A 6,929-nucleotide genomic window follows, 5' to 3' on the forward strand; every position below is an offset into this window, starting at 1 on the left:
CAAAAACTATTAAACTCTCAGTATCAGTTATTGTAGGTTTATGGCACTGACAATTAAGGCAAAACCTCCAGTTGAAAGACTAAAACTATTAGAGGACATGCTACACCCTTCCTGCTCAGCCAGTTCTGAACTTCCTCCTCCAAGTGAGGATCACTTCACATGCATTAGTTTTTGTGGAAAACTATTAGTTAACTGGAAACATCCCGCTACCCTGAGGCCACAGCAGTAAGACAACTAAAACTAGTTTGTGACCAGCATCTAAACTCAAATATTGTAAATCAATGTAAGCTATCAAAAGTAGACTTGAGCAACAGCAGTTCCAGTGGATTAAATACAGAGAAACAAAAATCCCTGGCAGCATAAAAATATATTCCCTGTGCCATTCATATCACTTGTTGTTCTCAAAACTCTGAGGATCCAAAGTTTTACGGCTGTGCAGCAACACTAAGGAGACTGTGGCGTGAAAGCAGAGACTTCCAGGATTGCTGGAAAACAGGTAGCAGTTCTAAAATGAAAGCAGTSATGTCCTGAAGAAATCTGCAACTACATTTGGCAGCTAATACAGAAAACAAAACACAAGTTGCTGCCTTTGACTTCTAAGTCTGGATCTTATACAAGTAACTTAAAGCAAAGTTCATGGTTTTCAGCTAAAGAAGTTACTAAACAAAAAACCCCACACCACCACAGCTAGCATCAAACACTGCAGCACTCAGAGGAGAAATAAATGCAAGTTTTCCCCAGTGTTACAYCTTTGTCACTGGTAGCTTTAAGCCAAACTCTGGGTTTACTAATGCCTTTATAGCTATGCCTTCTATTGTCACTRTTTATGTACAACCAAATACAACACTCTTCATGCACAAGCCACATACTATCATTGCTGCAAAATAGCAAAGTAGTACACTATTTCCTATTAAGCCTTTACTTTGGCAGATACCATAAGAGATTCTTACTACTATGTACACATATATTACTCATATTGATATAAGAATAAAATTAAGTATCATTTTACTCAGCAGAGCCTGCCAACARGTGCTAGCAGAAAAATAGCTGATGCTACCAAGGAAGTTCTTTGAATATACTTCTGTGTGTTAAAATGAACTGAAATTTTCCATAACAGTACCATAGAAATAAACCATTTTAAATAATTTTTTAATGTTTTGGTTAAACATTAAATTGGTATTCCCCGGAAAAAGTTAGGATTTTTAAGTAAATAGTGCCATAGCAGAATAAAGATCTTAATTGTATGATTAATACACAACAACAGCTAATTTCACTGTCTGAAGGAGAATTCCTGTAATATACAACAGTTTCAAACAGTTGAGCCTTCAGCAGCATGAATTCTATTTGAAAGTCAACATTTATATTCCCGTAACAGTGTAAATATTTTAAACACAGCTTTCTTGCATATTCACTAGAGATAGTTAGAATGCAAGCAATGAACAGCTGRACATTGCTGAAGAATCCATTTCACTGAACTCATTTTCCAAGTAAAGATAAAAAAGTGTTAATGTTTACAATTCTACAARTATTACATTTGTATTTGTCCATTTAAGAGAGAAAGTCAAGATCATTACAGTGAAAAGATGTTAACTCTCCATTTGTCAATACAAGTTATRTGGAAACCCAAAGGTTCAGCTAGTACTTCTTTACCCACTACTCCATCTTTATTTTTTCTACAGTATTTCAGTATTGAACAATATATGTCTCCAGACTGACTTGAGAGCCTGCTGCCTCTAAGCTGGATGCTCCTCAACACCARCTTCATGGCTACAGTCATGAAGTTTGTACCCACCACACCACCTGCTCGCACACAAATTTGTCTGGCTGCATGCTGGGGTAATTCAGTTCATAAGATCTGCTGGAAACTTTTASTTCTGCTAGTTTAGGCTTTGGTTTTGTTATAGCCTATTGGTAACAGAACTGACTCATCAACAGGTCACTCAAGCACAGAATAGCTGCAGCRTAAGCAGCAGGAGCAAGTCTGTCCCTTTCAACAGCAAACTATYAGACCACCTTAATCCTCAGGAAACTTCACCCTTTGACCATTTGAAGTTAAGCATGTAAACACTTGYTATCTAAGACAGTCATCAAAAACCATGTGCATCTCTAGATCCTTCATCTGTAGCTTCTCCTTTCTCAGCGTCCTAAGCTGCCACTTGGTACTTCACACTTCTTACTCAAGATACACCGGAAACCCTATCATAAGCAATGTCTACAAGCAGAGAGCCAGACACCACTCAAAAGAGGAAAGTTAAGTTTGAATTGATTCAGGACCAACAGGAACAAAGATCTCTATTTTGCTAAAGCTTTTAGTAACTTACTTGGAGACAGCTTCCCACCTGGGTGGGCACTTTGTACTATATGCTTTTTTCCAGGACACCTTAGTAAACAGTGGTAGACAACAATTATCAATTCTAACTGCACAGAATCACAAAGTCATACAAAACTGCATTTTGACAATATGTCACACCATACTGATTTATCATGCACCATCCTTTTAGCCCAAGCCAACYGCAGTGGATAGCATGACGACAGCCCTAAAGTACCTGTCATCTCCACTGCTCCAGGAAGGGAGAGGAAAAGCCACACTGAGCAGACTCGCTTCAATATGGGGAAAAATACCATGGTCAAGAAACTGGCCATAGGGGAAGACTTGYCTCTTCCACTCTGGGTGCGCTGACCCCAAGGGATTCAGTCTCCAAGTGCAGGAAACAACTGCATATTTTACAGTTGAGTAAAGGATTGCACTCGGCTCTACCCTGAAAAAATACTAGATTTGCTCTCCAGATCTGTCTGGAGGGACTCTTCCTCCAAGCATTGAAGCATATAAGAGAAGACACACATGACAATAGCGAGTATAAGGCAGTACAGCCATAGCACTGATGCTGTATTAACAGGGTCCTAGCAGGCAGGGCAGGAGAGGGATTCCAAGTGATTCTTGCTCTACTTTGCCCTAGAGCCTCATCACAATAGACAAATTCCTCACATCCCACTCCACAGGGAGATAAGCAACTATGGATGGAAAATGAGAGGGGAAAAAAAAGGAAAACATTCCCTGCATGCTAGCATCCAGACTGCTCTGATCTTGTCAGAGATGTTAGAATTTTTGGAATCAGTATTACAAAATATTTATATAGGTCTWTTGATACGGGATATTGCTTATCACTCTCAGCAGAGAGGCTGTGCAATGAGTCTGTTACTGCAAATTAGGGTGACATGCTGTAAACTCAAAACCTACCATAGCCCAGAGTAACTCTTCCATTTGCCCATAGCTAGACATTTCTGCTAGAGGTAGTTCCAACAGTGGAAAACAGTATTTTTAGTAATCATACTGAGGAAAAAAATTTATTAGATTGAAGTCATGAAGGAAACAGCTATCATATTCAAGGTTTCAAGAGCACTATCTGAAACACATTCTTCAAGGCTGACAGCTGATAGCACTGCTGTGAAAATACAAGATGTTTTAATGTTGTAATATAGTTCTCATAACTCGTATCTCCACAAGAAAGCTCTACAGCATGGTGAGGCTTGCCCTAAACCTCAGCTTTTTCTTATTTAACCATACTTCACTATAGTACTAGCAATTGAAATACAGATAAAAAAATATGGTTAAGAAAGCTAAGTATCAAACTGTATACCAGAATATTTGCAAAGTACTGGTGCTTAAACAAATGAATATTCTTGAGTAAAAACACCCCAAACTTTAAAAAAGTTTAACAGTTACACTTGTATTTCATACAGAAAAGGTAATACCTGAACTTATGCTTAACACACAAAGTACATATTCAGGTTTGCTTGAATTTTCTGAAAGACTTACTTGATCAGACAATCCTAATTTTACACTAGCACTTYGTACAATTCAGAAGGGACACTTACAATAAAAACAGTGCAGAAAATAATCTCTAAACGCTCCTTTTCCTTCCTTTCTTGGCTCCATTATCCAGTGGCCCATTAGATCATAGCACATGTTTTCCATGTCTGTTACATCTTTTAATCTCTCCTCTTTCCTTGCATTGTTCTGTCCATCTCCTCTGACTTCAGTTCCTTGCTTCCCCTACATCAGYTCGGAGCCCAGCCGTCTACTTTTGCAACTTTTATTCATTATACCATACCTCAAATCCATTATTCTAATTTAGAAGATCATACTATTTTAAAAACAGTCACAACAAAATCTGATCTTGTACCAAAAAATAYAARGAACAAACAGTTATAGTAGTTATCAGCTAAGAGGAATTGAAGATTTGAGAGAAAGCACAAGAGCTGTGAAAGCTGYCCTCAAAACGGAGTGTCCTGAGGTATACCTAGGACTGTAGGCACAAGCAGCATCAAGCAGAACATGAACTCCTAGGTGCTCCTGATTCTCATCTGTATTCTGTACACAAGGCAGACTGCATTTACTACATAAGGGGCAGTGAGGACTGCTTTCCAAGCTCACTTTATCCCTCACCCCCATCGCTTCCCTGACACAAAAAAGCTCCAATTATACAAAGCAACAAACAGGCATCATTACTGCTGTTCTGAAGTTATACAGAGCAGACTTCCAGAATTCACAAGCGAGAAGCAATGGACTGCATCTTCCCATGTAGTTTGTTTTTAAAAATATTTAAGGGCTAATACAAAAACTAACACCCTAGAAGAATAAACATGGAAGATTTCACTTTTATGAATGCACACACAAAAAGCAACATTAAGCTTTGAAGCATATTTAACACCTCAATTTTATTCAAATTGAGATTGACTTAAGGAAAATATGATCCAGCTTGTTAGCCCTCAACGCTTCAAAACAGTAAATATTTAGAGGTTGAAAACAAGAACTAYGAATTAAGTTTTCTATGCTTCCACAGGTAAATATCTCCAGTCTACCATCAGACATGTCAAAACATTGACTTTTATAGCTTAGTGTTCACCCTCATTTCCTGCAGAGTAGCCAAGTCTGTCGTGAAGGGAAGTGTGTCATTAATATCAACATCCTATGGTCTTGCACTTAACAGACCATTGATTGATCTGTGGTTCCATGTAGCAGAGCATAACTAGGTTATATTTAGTCAGATGTCAAGAACTCTGCTTTTCCAGACGCTTGGGGAAATGCAGCAGAAGTCATTTCCGTTCCTTTAATACAGAGAATTTCTGTTCACACCTTACTTTTATCTTGCTGCATATGAGCATGAATAGCATTCTTATTTCTCTTCACACTAAAAGCAGCAAAAAAAAAGTCCATAGCAATAGCAGCTTAAAGTTTTTTTAAAAAAAACATTAGCAGTGTGTCCCTCAGGTACTTGGAGATTTACTACTGGAGGCCAAACAAGCCGAGGCTTTAACAAAGACTCAGGAGTGCCTGTTACACCTTTCTTACTGCATTGCTGCCCTACTCTAGGAGCAGCAGCAGCCTAACATCTCAAACAACTTTCCCTGCAAACAAGGCAAAGTATGTGCCCAGCGAATCTCTGAAGGTTGTAGGCAAGGACTACAGTATATCACACTACCATATCGCTTTGTATCATGGTTCTGTTGCTTAACAACTCACATCTGACTTCAGTTTTAAGCTTTTGAAAYGGAGATGACTGCTATTTTTTGGCAGTATGGCAGAAGTCAGCTCTGTATCTAAAGCTTTTACAGCAAGAGCCTGTGAAATTTCTAGATTAAGTGCATCAAGAAGATAGGTAAGAACAATAGTAGTACATAAAAAGCAAATGACTGCAGTCTCTTGACACAGCAGGATATTTCATTAAAAGCTTCATCTTCCAGTTTAAAGTTCCTCAGTTATTCCTCCTGCAGCTACCAGGACCATACTTGAAGAGTGACACCACTGCAGTTAAAACCAAGTTAAAATACTTTATTACTTGATATCCTGCTGCACTGCATATRTTTTTGACCGGTACCCTTTTCAGTCTACTTTAATCATTTCCCCATTTAAACAAACATGCTGGCTATCTTTCAGAGATCATTTAAAAAAACATACCTGCACATCTGGCCCAACAAGTGAAGTTCTTACCTTCACAGAATTCAGCCCTTTTTGCACATTTGTGCAAGGCAAAAAAAAAAAAAAAAAAAAAATCTGAGTGGAGTCAACTGACACAACCAAGAAATCTTTGTAGCTACTGTTCATATGCTTTTTCACTGATAAGGATAAGGAAGAAAGTTTCAGAAAGCTTTTAAAAAGTAAACTGCTACAAGTCGCTAGGACTAACATGTGAAAACAGAGTTGCTACCACAAAATAAGGAAATGAGTTTTGAACAGCACAGTTGACTTAAAGGGGCTGATACAACCCTACATCAGGGTTTCACAGACTCAGTGAAAAACACTGAACAGATTCTCCAGGGTCCTCACAGTGACAAATTCCACRCTAACTGACAAGATAAGGAAAACATACTCTATAAGAGGACCAAGCAACCAAGAAGAACCAGTTTGYCCCAGATTATTAAGAATTATGAAGGAAAACTGGGCAAAAGTGGCCAGCTTTCACAGAGATGAATCCTCCTAAGAAGTTACTCCAAGGATCCAAGAACTCCAAGAATTTAAGCCACAGCCAAGGAAATGGTTACTGGAAAGGAGAGCGAGCGCTGAACCAACACTGTCCGCGGGCAGCRCGGCCCCAGTGAGCCCAATCCAGAGCGGCTCCAGTTGCGGTGGGTTTGGTAAACAAGGGAAGGAGCAGCACCAAGTACACGTGGAAATCACGCACGCCCGCGACTTCGACATCGAACTGCTCCAGGAGGAGGCCCAGGCTTCACTGCAGAAGCACTGGAAAGAAAGTTTGAACGCGCCCAAGCGCCCTCAGAAACACGGCTCGCAGAGCCGCGCCGGCTGAACGGGGGAGCCGCCGCCGGCGCCGCGCCCCGCTCGCCGCGGCCCCTCGGATAAAGCACCGCAGAGGCACCGGCCACCCGGGCAGCGCCGCGCTGCGCTGCGGCGGCGGCCGGGCGCTCGC

The 6,929-nt window shown here is 40.1% G+C and overlaps 1 protein-coding gene across 1 annotated transcript in view; it reads right to left on the minus strand.

Moving 5' to 3' along the window:
* Window positions 1–6,929, minus strand: part of MTMR12 (myotubularin related protein 12) — a 37,698-nt gene that overhangs the window by 26,207 nt on the left and 4,562 nt on the right. The gene's annotated exons all lie outside the window — the stretch shown is intronic.

This window comes from Rhea americana, unplaced genomic scaffold, assembly GCF_003343005.1.
Source record: "Rhea americana isolate MKP2758 unplaced genomic scaffold, rheAme1 scaffold_13, whole genome shotgun sequence".
In the NCBI taxonomy this organism is placed as follows: domain Eukaryota; kingdom Metazoa; phylum Chordata; class Aves; order Rheiformes; family Rheidae; genus Rhea; species Rhea americana.